Below are 18,932 nucleotides of genomic sequence, written 5' to 3'. Positions count from 1 at the left end.
GCATGCATGATGCATGTGTGCCAACATTGGTGGGGCAGTGGCATCCATGTGCTCACCCATGCTGGCAAAGCAGTTGAGGGGAGGCTGTGGGCAAGTGAACACTGGCAAACCAGTGGGAAGAGGCTGCAGGCAGGTGTGCACTGGTAGGAGCCCATATGCCAAAGCTCTGATGGTTAGACAAAGTCTGCCAGCAAAAGAGCTATGGCAGTGGCCACCGTCAAGTACCCTGGTTGAGCATCTGAGGCTGTGCTGCAAGCACTTGCAGCCAGGCAGGGACCCTGGAAAAAGCTAGCAGATAATGGGGCACTCAGATCAGACTGGCCCCATCCCAATTGCATGATAGCCCTTTTCTGTTCAGGTCTGACACTCAACAAATGCCAAAGCTACCTACATGAGTGTTGCAAGCCTTGGAAGATGTGCTCCACTGCTAGCATCCCTGTGTCAAACCCTCTGGGTTCTGTGCAGACCAGAGTCCTGTCCCTGCTACCTCTTCAAACAACTCTCCCTTCCAGCTCAAATGGGGGCCACTGGGTCTTCTGCAGTTAGGATTCTGGAGGTCTGTGGTGAGAGTGGGCCATTTCACACCTATATAACTCACTCTTCCCCAAAAGACACTTAGGGCCAGGAACAAATCCTGGTGCTTGACAACCCTGTGCAGGGATCCCAACTTCCTTCTCTTTCAGCCAAGGGTCTGAGTCCTCTCACCATTCAGTCTCAAAGTCTACCTTCTGAAGATCTGCTCAGAGTCTGCTGATCTTCTTGATGATCTGGTGTCCCAGTGGGAGAAGCTCTTTCCAGCTACATCTAGTCAGCCATATTGGCTCCTCTCCCCATTCTAATTTTAAAATGAGCTAAAAGATCTGAATAGACACTTTACCAAAGAAGATATACAGATGACAAATAAGCATATGAAAAGATGTTTAATATCATATATCATTGAAGCATTGTATATTAGAACAACATTGTGATACCACTATGCACCCATTAAACTGACTAAAATTCAAAATATGGACATAATCAAATGCTTGCGAAAATATGAGGCAACAGGAATCTTCATTCATTGCTGGTGAGAATTCGTAATGGCACAGCCACTTCGCAAGATAACCTGGCAGGAGGGAGGGAATAAATGAGAACTCACTGTAGTTTTTACTCAATTTTTTGTAAACTATAAACTGTTCTAAAAAATAAAGTGCACTTTTTTTAAAAAGAGGCAATATAAAACTATTTCTGAAACAAAAATCACATTATACACAAAATAAAAAGAAAAACATGGAAGGAAAGTCTTACCCTTTAGAAGAAATTACAGGACAAGAAATTAAAAGTGATGTAAAATTGTTAACAGAATTTAAATGTCTGTCAGTAAGACAATGATTATTAAATGGAAAAATGGGCACAGTGAACCCAAGATAGAAAGTTCAGGAACTTTTAATTCCCAGTTACTTTCTTATCCAATCCCATCAGGACCTCAAAACTACATGATTGTGCTATATATTCTAAAAATTCATTTGTCTCTTTTGACATATGTAGCATTCATATTCAACTCTAATTGATATTATAGTAATTAGAAGTCCAGGATATTGGCCAACATACTCTAATTAAAATTTCTCAGGGAATCATCATCATTATTTTTTAATTGTTGTATGCTGCAACAGTAAAATAACAGATTGATAATTGCATGTTGTAACAATTCCTGACATCTCCATGGTATTTGAAGAAATGTTATATTTTTGCTATATGGCCAATTGGGAAATGAAAAAGAGAATGATGAAGAATTGCACACAATGATCTAAAGACTCAATAATGAACAGTTATTTATGGATATTGACAAACGGCACAGGATTTAGGCAGCCAAATACACTCCTAATGAATGAGTGTTATACCACAGAGGAAAATTGGTTTGGTCTTACATACCAAAGAATACTATAGTTAGTATTTTGTATTTGGAGGGTTCCTTGGGCGTTCGTAGCTATGATTCAGGGGAGTATTAGTCTAGTGGCAACAAAAAGCTCTTTGTTTGAAATTCTGATTGCTACTTGATCATTAAGTATGATGAGGTCTTTTCTAAGAAGGATTTTCTTTTCAGTTGAATTGTGGATGATACAAATTGATTCTTAGTTAAAAGTGGTAAGGATGAAATTTGCCATTTTTGAGAACGCCTTCCTGTTTCAAAACACAGCAGAGGCAGCAAACTCAAGTATGTCATGCTAGCCATTTTACTGCCTGGTCTTTCTGTGCTTAGAAGCTTTCATTCTACCATGCAGTAGACAAGATAAATTGTCATCCTGCTGCTGAGCCTGCAGAACACAGATATTCTGCCACAGTTTCACTGAGTAGTCAATGTTATTTGATGTGAACTTCTTCATCTGCTCATCTTGAAATTCTTCAAAATCCCCTTGACTTGTTCTCTCTCTCTCCCAGTTTCTGAGAAAATATATACTGTAAATTTCTTTCTCATCTGAATAAGAATCAGGGAAATACAAAGAAAACACCAATGAGATGCCGTATTTTATATATATGATTAGCAAAACATTATATTCTTCCAGCATCAAGAGTTGGTGAGGATGTTGACAGGATTAAAAGTTAGTATAAAACGTTGCAAGGGATGGCCAGTTGCAGATAAAACTCCTTTGGTCTCTTCCAGATCACACAGTTTTAGTTGGAAAGTGAATGCTGAGCTAGTGACTGACTACATTTCCAGCCTTTCTTCAAGGAAAGTGTGGCCTTGAAACCATAGTTTCCTATGTCATTGCACACAAAAAATGCCCTATACCCATTATCAGTCATGTCTCATGTTTGTCTTCCTCCTTCCAGGCAAACACTGATCTACTTTCTGTCTCCATAGATTTGCCTATTCTGGCCATTTCTTACAAATTGATTCATATTAATGATCTTTTGTGACTGGCCTCTTTCCATCAGCATAATGTCTTCTAAGTTCATGCACGTCATCACATGCATCAATAATTTATTCCTTTTTTAGTACTGAATAATATTCTATTGTATACATATACCATAGTGTATTTATTATGGACATTTGGGTTGTTTCCAATTTTCAGTTATTATGGCTAATGCTGCTATATGCATTTACAAGTTTTTGTGTGGATATTTATTTTCATTTCTCTTGGGTATGTACCTAGGAGTGGAATTGTTGGGTCATATAGCAACTCTATGTTTAACATTTCAAAGAACTACCAAATGGCTTTCTAAAGTTCCTGTAATATTTCACATTCTACCAGCAATGTAAGAAAGATTTCAATTTCTCTATATCCTTGTCATCTGTTGGTATTTTTTGTCTTTTGATTATAGCCATACTAATCAGTGTAAGCTGGTATCATATTGTGGTTTTAATTTGTATTTTTCTAATGAGTAATGTGGAGTTTCATTACACGTGTTTATTAGCCATTTTTATATCTTCTTAAATATCTATTCAGATTCTTTGCCCATTTTTATTGCACTTCGTTTTTTCATTATTGTCTGACTTTCTATATATTCAAAATACAAGTCTTTTATCAGATATGTAGTTTGCAAATATTTTCTCCCATTCCGAGTTGTCTTTTCACATTCTTGATGGTATTATTTGCAACACAAAATTGCTTAATTTTTATGAAGTCCACGCTTATTTTTATTAGAATTTATCTTTATCATTAAGATAAATGAATAGCATCATAATGAACATCAGGCTTGTATCATATAATGACCAAGAAACAGAGGAGTTTGGTAAGAATGACAATTTTGATTAACAGTAAAGAAATATTTTCCAGGATAAATTTACTATAGAAAAAAATTTTGGAACAGCTTCTAGGTAACTATCTGGTATAGAGATTTTTCAGTTACTCTTCTGAGAATTCAACAAAGCAATAAAACTTCTCTGGCCATTATAACGTGAAACACTTGCTGAATTTTTCTGTTCAGAATTATCTTTACAAAAGGGAACTCTCAAGATTATTTAACATCTGTTAATTAAAGATATTGTAATATTGTGATGTCAATAGTGCAGTGCCTTAGGCTTGTTTGTTCTTCTTCCTTCTAAAAATCTTTAGATTAAAAAGAAAGAAAGCTAAGATTTACTAAGCTCATAATATCGGCCAGGCATTTTACTACCTGGAAAAATAATTCATAATACAGTCATTCAGGAGAGGTTCTGCAGCCACAAAATATAGCCCTCCTTTGTTTTCTAGCTTCTGTAACAGAAAAGTAAAATATTCATTCAGTGTGTCTTAAAGTATTAAATGCCTACTATGTGCCAATTATTTTACCAGGTATTACAATGGAAAATGTGATCTATTTATCCTCAAGGGGATTGTAGTTTGAGAAGGATGAGGAGAAAGATGTAAACCAATAAATATAATAAAGTGTTACAGGAACAGAGTATTTATAGGGTACAGGGGATGAACAAAAGACAATAATATTTGTGAATATCGAGGTGCTTAATGTACATTGTTCCATTTAAAAACACACAGCAGCCTTGTAAATCAGATATTTCCATCTCCACTACACAAATGAGGAAAGTTAAAGAACATAAAAAAGATCAGAAACACTAATAAGTAACATAATAGAAAGTCAAAGCAAGGTTCCCTGCTTGCAAAACTGTGTTCAGTCTGTCACGTAGACCCTTAAACTCTGACTACACTTATCCTGTTAGTGAAGCTGATGATACAGTGGCAAGAAAAGTGTGGCTCCGAGAGTATATCATTCTGTGAGCTCATCAGTGTGCATTGTCTAATGATTATTAATGTATTCTCAATACAACTCTTCCTCTTCAAATTTAGATCTATCCTAATGCACTGTCAGATTATAATAGCTATTAGAAATGTGTAATAGCTCCCGATCATCCTTATTAAACATAGGATTTTAAAGCCCTTATTTTTATCTTTCCATGTTAAGCCTTGTGGCAAATTGAATCATTGTTGGCAATTCTTTTTCCCTTCCCTTCTTTACACCATATACATCTGCAGCCCTTACCACTTGCCCTTTTACTTCCATTTACTCAAGTGGGCAAAGTTTAGCACCTCAACATTGGGTTTGACAATTATCTAGCTTTGAACAATGGGATATGGGTAAAAGCAACTATGTACAGTTCCAACTGAGGCTGACGGTGCAAAGCCAGTTTCTCCTTGTGCATGTTCTTTATGTGCACTTTGTGCTTTCATGGATACTAATGATTGCTATCCAAAAAAGTTCCTCTGTAACTGAACATCTTCAGCCTGGGCCCTACAATAAACATCAGTTGGAACACATCAGAGGCAAATCCACACCAAGAAGCCTAGCTCAGCTTAGAGCAGCTGGTGTCCAACTGTCCCGCAAGAGCATGGGAAAGAAATACTTATGGTATATGCCACAGAGATTTTTATCGTTGTCATTTACACTACAGTAGCTAACAGGGATAAGCCTCATTCTCTTCCTCATGAGGAATTTAGAATACAAGCACTCCAGATTGATTTATCCAGTTTGTAACATGAAACTTCAGTGGATAATATCGTCAGCCTATCTGATCTCTAAGTAACAAGAAAATGTGATTATGGAGAATTTTTTAAATTTTTATTTTTTACATTAGGTTCTGGGGTACATGTGCAGGTCATGCAGGGTTGTTGCATAGGTGCATACTATATCCGGCATTTCTCTCCATGTTATCCCTCCCCACCCTCCTCAACCCTTACTGTCCCTTCCTACATCCGCCAACTGCCCCCAGTGTGTGATACTCCTCTCCCTGAATCCACATGTTCTCTTTGTTCAACACCTGCCTATGAGTGAGAACATGCAGTGTCTGGTTTTCTATTCTTGCATCAGTTTGCTGAGAATGATGGTTTCTAGATTCATCCAAGTCCCTACAAAGGACACAAACTCATCGTTTTTTATGGCTGTGTAGTATTCCATGGGGTATATGTGCCACATTTTCTTTGTCCAGTCTATCATTGATGGGCATTTGAGTTGGGTCCAGGTCTTTTCTATTGTACACAGGGCGACAATGAACATATGTGTGCATGTGTCTTTATAGTAGAATGATTTATAGTTCTTTGGGTATATCCCCAGTAATGGGATTGCTGGGTCAAATGGAATTTCTATCTCTAGATCCTTGATAAATCAACACACTGTCTTCTGCAATGGTTGAACGAATTTCTACTCCTACCAACTGTGTAAGAGTGTTCCTATTTCTCCACATCCTCTCCAGCATCTGTTGTCTCCAGATTTTTTAATGATCGCCATTCTAACTGACATGAGATGGTATCTCAATGTGGTTTTGATTGATTGCATTTCTCTAATGACCAGTGATGATGAGCATTTTTTCATATGTTTATTGGCCTCATATATGTCTCCTTTTGAAAAGTGTTTGTTTATATCCGTCTCCAACTTTTGGATGTTTTTTTTTTTTTTTCTTGTAAATCTGTTTTAGTTCTTTGTAGATTCTGGATATTAGCCCTTTGTCAGATGGGTGGACTGCAAAAATACTTTCCCATTCTGTTTGTTGCTTGTTCACTCTAATGATGGTTTCTTTTGCTGTACAGAAGCTCTGGAGTTTAATTAGATGCCATGTGTCTATCTTGGCTTTTGTTGCCATTGCTTTTGGTGTTTTAGTCATGAAGTCCTTGCCTATGCCTATGTCCTGGATGGTTTTGCCTAGGTTTTCTTCTAGGGTTTTTGTGGTGTTAGGTCTTACATTTAGATCTTTAACCCATCTGGAGTTAATTTTAGTGTAAGGTGTCAGGAAGCGATACAGTGTCTGCTTTCTGCACACTGTTAGCCAGTATTCCTGACACCATTTATTAAAGAGGGAATCCTTTCCCCATTGCTTGTTTTTGTCAGGTTTGTCAAAGATCAGATGGTTGTAGATGTGTGGCATTGCCTCTAAGGCCTCTGTTTTTTTTCCGTTATTCTATATCTTTGTTTTGGTATCATTACCATGCTGTTTTGATTACTGTAGCTTTGTAGTATAGTTGGAAATCAGGTTGCCTGATGCCTCCAGCTTTGTTCTTTTTGCTTAGGATTTTCTTGGCTATGCGGGCTCTCTGGTGATTCCATATGAAGCTTAAAGTGGTTTTTTTCCAGTTCTGTGAAGAAGGTCATTGGTAGCTTCATGGGGATACTGTTGAATCTATATATTACTTTGGGCAGTATGGCCATTTTCATGATATTGATTCTTCCTAACCATGAGCATAGAATGTTTCTCCATCTGTTTGTGTGCTCTCTTACTTCGTTGAGCAGTGGTTTGTAGTTCTCCTTGAAGAGGTCCTTTATATCCTTTGTTAGTTGTATTCCTAGGTATTTTATTCTCTTTGTAGCAATTGTGAATGGGAGTTTGCTCTTGATTTGGTTCTCTGTTTGTCTGTTACTGGTATATAGGAATGCTTGTGATTTTTGCACATTGATTTTGTATCCTGAGACTTTGCTGAAGTTGCTTATTAGTTTCAGGAGATTTTGGGCTGAGACGATGGTGTCTTCTAAATATGCAATCATGTTATCTGCAAATAAAGACAATTGACTTCCTGCTTTCCTAATTGAATACACTTAATGTCTTTTTCTTGCCTGATTGCTCTGGCTAGAATTTCCAATACTATATTGAATAGGAGTGGTGAGAGAGGGCATCCTTGTCTAGTGCCTGATTTCAAAGGGAATTCTTTCAGCTTCTGCCCTTTCAGTATATTGCCTGTAGGTTTGTCATAAATAGTTTTTATTATTTGATGATACGTTCTGTCAATACCTAGTTTGTTGAGGGTTTTTAGCATAAAATCTGTTGAATTTTGTCAAAGGACTTCTCTACATCAATTGAGATAATCAGGTGTTTTTTGTCCTTGGTTCTGTTTATGTGATGGATTACATTTATATAGACTTGCGTATGTTGAACCAGCCTTGCATCCCTAGGATGAAGCCTACGTGATTGTGAGGAATAGCTTTTTGATGTGCTGTTGCATTTGCTTTGCCAGTATTTTATTGAAGATTTTTGCACCAATGTTCATCATGGATATTGGCCTGAAATTTTCTTTTTTAGTTGAGTCTCTGCCTGGTTTTGGTATTATTTGATGTTGGTCTGATAGAATGAGTTAGGGAGGATTCCCTCTTTTTGTATTGTTTGATATAGTTTCAGAAGGAACAGAACCAGCTCCTCTTTGTATGTCTTACAGAATTCGGCTGTGAACCCATCTGGACCTGGACTCTTTTTGGTTGGTAGGCTATCAACTTCAGCCCTTGTTATTGCTCTATTCAGGGTTTCAACTTCCTCCTGGTGTAGTCTTGGTAGAGTACAAGTGTCTAGGAATTTATCCATTTCTTCCTGGTTTACTGGTTTATGTGCATAGAGCTGTTTGCAGTAATCTCTGATGGCAGTTTGTATTTCTGTGAGATCAGTGGTGATATCCCCTTTATCTTTTTTTATTGCATCTATTTGATTCTGCTCTCTTTTCTTTTTTATTAGTCCAGCGAGCAGTCTGTCAATTTTGTTGATCTTCTCAAAAAATCAGCCCCTGGATTTACTGAGTTTTTGAAGGTTTTTTTTTTTTCTGTCTCTATTCTGTTCAACTCTGATCTTAGTTATTTCTTGTCTTCTGCTAGCTTTTGAGTTTATTATTATTCTGCCTCCTCTAACTCATTCAATTTTGATGACAGGGTGTCACTTTTAAATCTTTCCTTATTTCTCATGTGGGCATTTATTGCTATAAATTTCCCTCTCGACACTGCTTTAAAGGTGTCCCAGAGATTCTGGTAAGTCTTCATTCTGATTGGTTTTGAAGAACATCTTTATTTCTGCCTTCATTTCATTGTTTATCCAATCGACTCTCAGAAGCAGGTTGTTCAGTTTCCAAGTGGTTGTGTGGATTTGAGTGAGTTTCTTAACTCTGAGTTCTAATCTAATTGTGCTGTTTTCTGAAGACTGTTTGTTATGATGTCCCTTCTTTTGCATTTGCTGAGAAGTGATTTGCTTCCAATTATGTGGTCAATTTTAGAGTAAATGTGATGTGGTGCTCGGAAAAATGTATATTCTGTGGATGTGGGGTTAAGTGTTCTCTATATGTCTATTAGGTCTGTTTTGGCCAGCTCTGCATTCAGGTCCTGGATGTGTTAATGTTCTGTGTCATTGATCTAATGTTGACAGTGGAATGTTGAAGTCTCCCACTATTATTGTGTGGGAGTCTAAATCTCATTTTAGGTCGTTAAGAACTTGATTTATGTATCTGGGTGCTCCTCTGTTGGGTGTATATGGTATTAGGATAGTTAGCTCTTCTTGTTGGATTGATCCTTTTAGCATTATGTAATGCCCTTCTTTGTCTCTTTTGGTCTTTGTTGGTTTAAATTCCATTTTATCACAGACTAGGATTGTAAACCCTGCTTTTTTTTGTTCTCCATTTGCCTAGTAAATTTTCTTCCATCCCTTTAATTTGAGTGTGTGTGTGTCTTTGAATGTGAGATGGATTTCCTCAATACAGCACACTGATGGGTCTTGACTTTTTATCCAGTTTGCCAGTCTGTGTCTTTTAATGGGGGCATTTAGGCTGTTTATATTCAATGTTAATATTGTTATGTGTGAATTTCATCCTGCCATTTTGTTACTGACTGGTTCTCTTGCCTGTTAGTTGATGCATTTTTGGTCTTTGCCATTTGGTGTGCTTTTGCAGTGGCTGATACTTGTTCCTTTGTGCGCTTAGTGTTTCTTTCAGGAGCTGTTGTAGGGCAAGCCTGGTGGTGACAAAATCTGTCAGTAATTGCTTGTCCATAAAGGATTTTATTTCTCCTGCACTTATATATGAGATTCTGGGTTGAAAGTTCTTTTCTTTAAGGTTGTTGAATATTGGCCCCCACTCTTTTCTGGCTTGTAGGGTTTCTGCTGAGAGATCTGCGGTGAGTCTGATTGGCTTCCCTCTGTGGGTGACCTGACCTGTCTCTCTGGCTGCCCTTAGCATTTTTTCCTTCATTTCAACCCTAGTGAACCTGACCATTATGTGCCTTGGGGTTGCTCTTCTTGAGTAATATCTTTGTGGAGCTCTCTGTATTTCTTGGATTTGAATGTTGGCCTGCCTTGCTAGGCTTGGGAAATTCTCTTGGATAATATCCTGGAGCGTGTTTTCCAGCTTGGATTGATTCTCCCCATCATATTCAGATACACCTATCAAGCACAGATTAGGTCTTTTCACATAATCTCATATTTCTTGGAGGGCTTGTTCATTTCTTTTCACTCTTTTTTCTCTTGTCTTGCCTTCTCTTATTTCATTGAGTTCATCTTCAATCTCTGATATCCTTTTTTCTGCTCGATCGATTCAGCTGTTAAAACTTGCGTTGGCTTCATGTAGTTGTCGTGCTGTATTTTTCCACACCATCAAGTGATTTGCGTTCTTCTCTAAGCTGGTTATTCTAGTTAGCATTTCATCTAACCTTTTTTCAAGGTTTTTGGTTTCCTTGCATTGAATTAGAATGTGTTCCTTTAGCTCAGAAAAGTTTATTATTATCCACCTTTGGAAGTCTGTTTCTGTCAATTCATTGCACTCTTTCTTGGTCATGTTGAGTCATGTTGTTGAGGAGTTGTGATCCTTTGAAGGAGAAGGAGTGTTCTGGTGTTTGATGGTTTCATATTTTTTGTGCTGGTTTTTTCCCCATCATCTTCGTGGATTTACCTGGCTGTGATCTCAGGGAGCTGCTCAATGAGGTTGCTTGTCTGCCTGTGGAGGTACTATTGGGTTTCTAAGGAGTCCTTCAGGTTACTAGGTAAGCTCCCTGTGTCCTTTTTGTTTACACTGGGAGGTTAGGCCTGCCTCTTCCACTGACCTGGAAGCGCTGCTGGGTGGTCAAGAACACCGTCCCATTGCTATGTAGGCTTCCCGTGTCTTTTGCTAACACGTGAAGCCCAGTCCCACCTCTTTAATGGTGGGTTGTGTCTTTTCTCCACAGGGCTGGATCATTCAGGGTTCAGCTCAAACTGAAGCACTGGCTGGGTAACCCACTAGAGTTAGTGCTGCAGCCCTCTGGGGTTTGTAGGGGAGGGTAGGGACCTGCCCAGTGGCACCATCTGTCTCCTCGCTTTTAGCTCCGTCTCTCTCTGGCCAGGCGGAGGGGGCCATAGCTTGGTCTGCAGGCTCTCCCAGCCGGCTTATAGGCTTATGTGTTTGCTTAGATCTGTGCGCCAATCCAGGACACCGTCCTGGATTATTATTCAACTCTGGGCTTCTAATTCCCAGTGCTTGACTGGCAAAGATCCCCTGTTCTGTGTATTGCTGAGGCTTTGGGAGAAGCGCAGTATCTGGACCGGAGTGCCTGAGGGGAAGCACTATCTGGGTGAAGCGGTATCCCTCCCAGCCTCGGTCTGCCCTACCTGGGCTTTGCTCACCGTCTGACCAGACCTGTTGACAGGCGCCTCATACATCGGTGGGAGCTAGGGGATCTCTGGATTTCTGCATCTCTCTTGCTGGGTGTTGTGCACCCTAGTTGTGTCTGTTCGGCCATCTTGACTCCCGCTATCGATTATGGAGAGTTAACACTGTCAGCCATTACTTCCATTATAAAGTAAAAGTAATGTCTCCTTGAACGTTTTAAACTTAACAGGTCAAAATCTGGACACTTTGTTTCCACCTCTGAACTTAATTCCTCCGTCAGTTTCCCATCACAGTAAATGCCACCTTGATCCAGCTAGAAACCCAGGAAGTCATCCTGAACTCTTTCCACATCATTGCTCTCCACATTCACGCTGTCAGTAGCTTTTCCAAAGATTTTCTAGGATTCTCTCTTGGGCCCGTCAACAGTCTCCTAATCCTTGCAAGCACAGCAATCTCTCTACCCATCAAAACACACCATAAGGAGAGTAGCAAAGACAAACCACAAAAAGCAAACACTAAAAACTCAAAAGATTTGCTACCCACTTAAAATTGCTATAAGTTTAGAACGGTGCTGCCCAATAGAAATAATGCAAACCACATATGTAATTTTAAGTTTTCTCATAGTCATATTTAAAAATGTTAACACAATTACAGAAAATAATTTTGATAATATATTGTTACTTAACAGTGTGTTTGATAATATACTGTTATCAGAATTTTATCATTTCAAGAGAAAATAAAAAATTAATAATGAGGACTTTATACTTTTTCGTACAGTCTTCAAAATTTAGTTTTTATGTTACTTTTACAAAACATCTCAATTTAGACTAGTTAGATTTCAAGTGTGTATATGCACACGTATGAATCAATGAGAAAAAGACATGAACAAAAATGAGTACATTCTGCCTTCTTTTACACTGTGTTCACTGTTACTCACTTTAAAGTGTTTTTTCTGGGATCAGACTGAGACACTGCGTCGACGACAGGGAGACATTGCTTCATTGCTCTAGAAGGAATAAAAATGAATGCAAATCTTAATTATTCCTAGTCATGACTTTATTTGTTACTTACAGATTAAACAGACTGGCCACATTATCCACTGAAGTTTCATATTTAATTTTATTATACTTTAATGATGATTGATGTTTGTAAGATTTTAATTACCCAAGGTACTTTTGACTCTGATAGCCAATGTATTCTTCTTAGGAAAAATGGTGCTTCTGTATCTCAGAATCTTCTCTATCAGCATGGCAGCAACCGAAAAATTAGTGGACAAAAGGGAAAAAAACTTATGAAGGTATACAAATATACTTATTTTCTAAAGTCACAAGAAAGAAACTAAGCAACGAAGTTTAACTTCTAGTTCACTGCAGACAGCGTCCTTGATAAAGAATATTTTTTTATCGCTTAAAAACATTCACCTTAAGTGCATTGTTTTAAATCTACCTAAGAGTTTTGTCCTTTCGAAAGAATAGTTTTGGCAGTAATTTTACTGTGATTTTCATGAGAGTTCTGAAAAGGTTATTCATTTCATAAATGATACTATTAGACTTCCTGGAGTTTTTTGTTCATAGAATTCTTGATAAGCTTCCTCAGAGAAATGAGGGGATAAAGGAAATAATTACTGGGCCTCAAGAATTAAATTTTTGATAGTCTGAGGTGGGAAATTACCTCATTCTGAAGGAGACAGTTTAATATTTGGGCCCTTTCAAGGCTGATAGCTCATTAATAGTAAGGAAAAGGGCTCTGAAAGATCATGGGAGTCCTGCCACTCAGGTGTCCCATGATCCTGATCATAATATCTGCAATGGATTTTCTCAAAATGGGTAGTATAGTTAAAAAAAAATAAAAGTCATAACATCACCTTAAGATATGATAAATCAACACAAACCCTGGCAATGTTAACAGCAACAGAAACAGAACCAAGAGGAGTGAGATCACTGTATGGTTGGGATGTTTGTGCCCTGCAAGCCTCATGTTGAAATGTAATCCCCAGTGCTGGAGGTGGGGACTGGTGAGAGGTGTTTGGATCATGGAGGAAGATCCCTCATCCTCTCAGGGTAATGAGTGAGTTCACGTGAGAGCTCACGTGAGGTTGTTTACAAAAATCTCTGACCTCCTCCCTGCATCTTGCTCCCTCTCTTGCCATGTGGTACACCTGCTTTTCCCTTTGCCTTCCTCCATGACTGTAAGCTTCCTGAGGCTCTCACCAGAAGCCACGCAGATGCTGGTGCCATGCTTGTACAACGTGTAGAACTGTAAGCCAGTTAAACCTGCTTTCTGTGCAAATTATCCAGCCTCAAATATTCCTTTAAAGCAAGGCAAACGGACTAATACAGCCACCATATGACGTTATAAAGTAATTATTGATTTTCTTAATATCACTTAGGAGGGTGCAACTCTACCAACATGAACAACCAAGGAAGGAGAAATGACATAGGGGCCAAGTCATGGTGATCACGCAGCAAGCCCATGAGTGATGTTCCAAGTCACTCCCAGCCCCTCATGTAATCATCAAGGTGGATGCTACAATGAAAACCTTCCTCAAAGGTAAGATGATATTTGGCCCCAGAAGCTGGAGTGCTCTGGGTGAACCATCCAGGTTTTGCTGCCAAGGGAAAGGAAGTTGAGGGATTTGGGAGCGTAGAGAATACCATCTATGGGAAGAGAGGAAATGATGATGACATTCCTTTCACTGGAGACCTGTCTCCACCTTCCCCCACCTTCCAGCAGCCTGGAGACAGTAGCTGCACGTCATGGTGATTTCACTTGCTCTGAGTATTGCAAAAGTTTTCATAGTTTCAAGAAGCTTACTTTCCCTTCAGCACTTTTTAAAACCTACTTATCGACTGTATGGACTATTTATTTCATGTTGTATGTGATTATGCCCAGGAAGATGGTCTTACTGAGCTTTGGAATTGCTATGCCTGTTCCTTGAGCTATAATATATAGCTCAGGTATTTTTGGGATATTGCATTCAAATCCAAAATGTGAGCTGAAAGAAAAAAAGTAAGCACATTGCTTGAAATTGAGTCTTAGAACAATGTTTCTTGAATTTTGTTTCCTATTTCTCAGTTTTCCTTTAGGCAATTAAAAAGCATCAGAAGATATACATTTAAACTACGTTGTAAGGAGCATGTAATTTGAATCTAAAAACGCCTAAATTATCTATTAGTAAACAGTTTGTACTCCAAAAACTATTTTGTTTAATTGAAAGTGCTCAAAAGGCAACCGTTTGTAAATATTCAAATTCAGTGACTTAATCTGCCTCTATTTAACTATTCTGTCCTGGGATGCAATCGAAAGTAACAAAGCTAATAAGTAAACATAATAGACTACCTTCTCACTGGATTAATACAGATTAGTAAATTAATCCTCCTTGATTAACACAGAAAGTCTTAGAAATATAAGCAAAATGTCTTACTATTTTTCTTCTTGATAGTAAGGATATTTTAAATGATATACTATATAAGATCTTATTATATTGGGTTTCCCTCTCAATTATTTTGAGAAATTGTACATTTATAGGAAAGTTGTAAGAGTAATGACAATTAATGTCTATATACCAATTATCCATATTCATCAATTATTAGCACTTTACCATATTTTTCTCATTTCTCGTTTGTGACTTACCTAAGAGTCAGTTTCTATCTTGACACTGCACTACTAAATATTTCAGCCTTTACTTCAAAACAACAGAAACATTTTCCTACATAAAGATAATTCAGTTATTCTAGTCAATAAAATTAACATTGATACAACTCTGTCATTTAATACTTAGCCTGTATTTAAATTTTTCGATAATGTTCTTTAACCAACTGTTCATTTTTTTAAAAAATTATAAAGAATCACACATTGAATTTAGTTGTTCACCTACCTTATTTTATTAGACAAGTTCATTTGCTTTTAATTTTTATTCTGTTTTCTAAACAATCCTGAGAGAGAATTGCAGAGATTAACTAGAAATGTCTCAGCATTTATCTCTAAAGAGCAAAGTTCTTCCCTTACTGAAACAGTATGATTTCAAAAAATCTGTGTGTGGCTTTTTGTCTTACTATATTTATCATAAAAATGTATTGCTTCTTTTTATTTAAAAAAATTGCGAAGACAGAATAGGAAAAGAAAGGGAAGCTCATTACCATCACCTGGTGAAAAACTGTGACTGTTCTGTTACATTTCATTTTAGTCTTACCTTCATGTAACAGGATCTCTCTAGACAGAATGACACAAAGCCAGACACTGCTGGACCAGTGAGACCAAGATTCAGGCCAACGAGTCCAAAATATCAACATCCAGATTCTGTGGAACCCAAAAGCTGCCTAGAATCGTGGTGGTAAATTGACAATTAAATCTTTCCATTCTATCATTCTTCAGAGTTTCAAGGCAACTCTTGGTTGATACAATTGTAGCTTCAGCCAGACTAATCTGAATTCCAGAATTTTCCACCTTGGCATCTAATGGAAGACAGTGAAATGAGCAAGGGAGCCTGAGATGGGGTGAGAGTCAGACAGGAATTTTCTCAACTGTATCATCGCAGATTAGCTGAATTTCTAAGTGCCTAGAGGACGTTATCATTGAGAATGCACTTTGTATTTCCCCAAGGGAAAGTGTCCTCAAACAGAACCATTCAGAACAAATTTCAAAGGAAACGAGGATATCATGTTACACGTATATTAACCTGAAAAGGCACTACAGAGACTGTCAGAACTACCTGATTGAATAAAGAGTGTAGGGTTTTTTTTTTTTTTTTTTTTTCCAGCCAAAACTATGGGAAGCCAGACACAGACATCTGAGATTAGAATATTGCTCCAGTGTGTAAGTTTATTACTAACTGGTATGAGTTTTCTAGACATGATTGATAAAAGTGTGACAGTTTTTTTAAATGAGTTAAGAGTCTTTATGGTCTCCTGTAACCACAATGACAAAATGTAAAATGAATATAATTTATTAACTTAAGAGTCATGCCCCCTTCCAAACTATGGAAACAGGACCGCTCTTTGAAATTCTCTAGAATGGTTTTACATGACTACTCTTTGGATGGCTGTTGAAAGGAACAATTCATTATTGTATGCATATATAATAAAAAAAGATTAACTTCTTTTTGTAAACATTACACTCAAGATCAAGTTTATGCTTTTATGATAGCATTAAAAGTAATTGGTATTCTCTGTTTTTCCTGTTTTATTTATTTAAAAAAGGAAATAGCCATTTGTTAAAAATAAGTTTGGGTAGTTCTAACAGCTCATGTGAAAATGACAAGCCATGTTTTTTACATTGTTTTACTTAAAAAATCCACTTGTAGCATAATAATTTAATTGGTTCATTTGAAATGCAAATATAGAAATTGTTACTATAATCTAGCCTAAAAGAACACATGTCAAGAAGTAATTTTAAAACTTTCAGAGAGTTTCTATAAAACTCTTCCATGAGTGTAATAACATCATAAATTAAAATTTCATGTCATTTTTACATACATGTGTATGCACGAAGTACAAATGCTGAGTCTTACCTGATTATCAATATCAGAAAATAATTTTAGAAATATATTCTTAGTATGAATTGTTATCCTAGCCTCTCCCCGACACATACACAATGCTAAAATATTGCAGATCTGCTATGTGAACGATAGTAGAAAATAAGTGTGTATGTTATCTTTTCTAATAAGGTACCTCCTTCACTTTACATAAAGGACTTTCTCAAGCTATTTTCAAATTATTCTCAATTTTTTAAAATAAAATGTTTTTCTGAATACTGGACTCTCCATGTTCAGTGTTGATCAGACAATTAGACCTTTTGAAATGACACAGAAACCTGTATCTTCTAAAGGGACAAATTACTACTTAAAAAGAGAATATACAATAGTTAGTACTCCAAGGTGCCCATTGTTAAATTCATGGCAAAGGCATGAACTTTGAAATCCCTATGTTTTCAGTTGCAAAAGACTACACCTGCTCTATTACTGAAAAAATTATGCTCTTCAAAAACTGCAACTAAAACTCAGCCATGTGTACCCATCACCCAGTGTCAACAACAGAAATGACCACTGTGAGTATAAATGTTGTTTGGATTCAACCATTTCTCAACAAACAGCTCTGTGATTCTCCCAAGCATCTCTAGAGATTGAAAGCCTGCTGAACTCAGAGTCAGAAACAATGGGTTCAAGTCTAGGTGATGCCACTTCTCAGTACCTTGAGGTTTTTTTCTAGCACTGTGGTTGCCTATTTCTGTTTTGAAAGGTCAAACACTCCACACCAACTCAGGAAGTCCACAGAGTCTGAGAAGGGAGCAAGGATTTCTCATCTTGTTACTTACTTGCTATGGACTGAACGTTTGAGTACCCCAGAATTAGTATGTTGATGTTCTAATTGTCAACATGATAGTATTTGGAGGTGGAGTCTTTGGGAGGTAATTAGGTCATGAGAATGGAGCCAATATGAATGGAATTGGTTCCCTTAGTAGAAGAAACACAAAGAAATTTTCTCTCTCCCTCCCCCCTCCCTCTGTACCTTGTGAAGACACAGGGAGAAGGTAGCCATCTTGAAACCAAGACGAGGGACCTCTGCAAGAATTCCACCATACTGATACCGTTATCTCAGACTTCCATCTTCCAGAACTGTGAGAAATAAATAAGTACACATTGGTTGTTTAATCCACCCAGTATATGATACTCTGGGATAGCAGCCTGAACTGACTAAACCATTACTCAATTCTCAAATCCTTGTGGTTCTCATATGGAATTTATTTCTTCAATGTGAGAAACATTCTGCCTACATCCTCTTGTTTCTGTCTCCATTCACTGTCATCACTTTACTTCTTCCTTGCCTCACTCCCTACCCAAGTCTGTCATTAATTCTCTGGACAGGCATACCCTTGTTTCGTTGTTTGGTAAATGCTCACCTCCTTTTAGGAAAATTCAGTCTGAGGTCTCACATCTTAATACTCTTTGGAAATTTAGAATAATTGAGTTTTAACATTTTCCCCTTTATTTTTGAGACTCAGTGGTCATTTTTCCTCACACAGTCATTTCATGTTTACCAGCATGGGGGAAACTAATATTTCTACCAAGTTAGCAGTGTGCGCCATCAGCATCAACTCTTCCAAACACATCATGACTTCACCTTCTAGTTTTCATTGCCTTTCAGCAAACAACATTCTTTATACCCAGAAAGAAGAAGTACAATCTTGCAAGTATGAAGAATTCAGAGTCCCTGAAATATGACCAAATCTTCCTTGCATTTTTCAAGGTTTATCAAGAATAACTAAAGCTTGCTGTGAGAATTTGACATCTTTGAATTATTTCTCTTCTTTCAATAAAGACTGATTCAGTTACTCACAGAATTTTTATTTTCATTTTTAAATACGCTACAGTGGAATTCCAAATGAGGAATTCAGGCAGAGTCCATAAAATAATTGATATCTTCCCTTTCCTACAGCAGGAAAAATACCGAGAAAAAGAAAATGTAATTCAGCCTCAAATGTATCCTCTATCCCACCCTATAAGAAAAGTCTAAGTATGGGCCGGAGGCGGTGGCTCACGCCTGTAATCCCAGCACTTTGGGAGGCCGAGGTGGGTGGATCACGAGGTCAAGAGATCGAGACCATCCTGGTCAACATGGTGAAACCCCGTCTCTACTAAAAATA

General features: G+C 37.6%; 2 long non-coding RNA genes across 2 annotated transcripts in view; both read right to left on the bottom strand.

Moving 5' to 3' along the window:
* Window positions 1-905: 905 nt before the first annotated feature.
* On the bottom strand, window positions 906-12,271 carry LOC119466693. Its single transcript, XR_001825607.2, has 2 exons — window positions 12,229-12,271; window positions 906-1,105 (listed from the first exon to the last, which is right to left on the bottom strand). It is a non-coding gene; the product is annotated as an uncharacterized LOC119466693 (long non-coding RNA).
* Window positions 12,262-18,932, bottom strand: part of LOC108305202 — a 75,383-nt gene continuing 68,712 nt past the window's right edge. Inside the window, exons 2-3 of the long non-coding RNA XR_001825608.2 lie at window positions 17,798-17,904; window positions 12,262-12,297 (exon numbers count right to left, since the gene is read on the bottom strand). This is a non-coding gene — a long non-coding RNA (uncharacterized LOC108305202). The remainder of the gene's footprint in view (window positions 12,298-17,797; window positions 17,905-18,932) is intronic.

The sequence above is a fragment of the Cebus imitator genome, unplaced genomic scaffold, assembly GCF_001604975.1.
Source record: "Cebus imitator isolate Cc_AM_T3 unplaced genomic scaffold, Cebus_imitator-1.0 Scaffold61, whole genome shotgun sequence".
NCBI classification, from domain to species: domain Eukaryota; kingdom Metazoa; phylum Chordata; class Mammalia; order Primates; family Cebidae; genus Cebus; species Cebus imitator.
The sequence above is the reverse complement of the archived record's forward strand: the minus strand, read 5'-3'. Positions and strand labels throughout refer to the sequence as shown.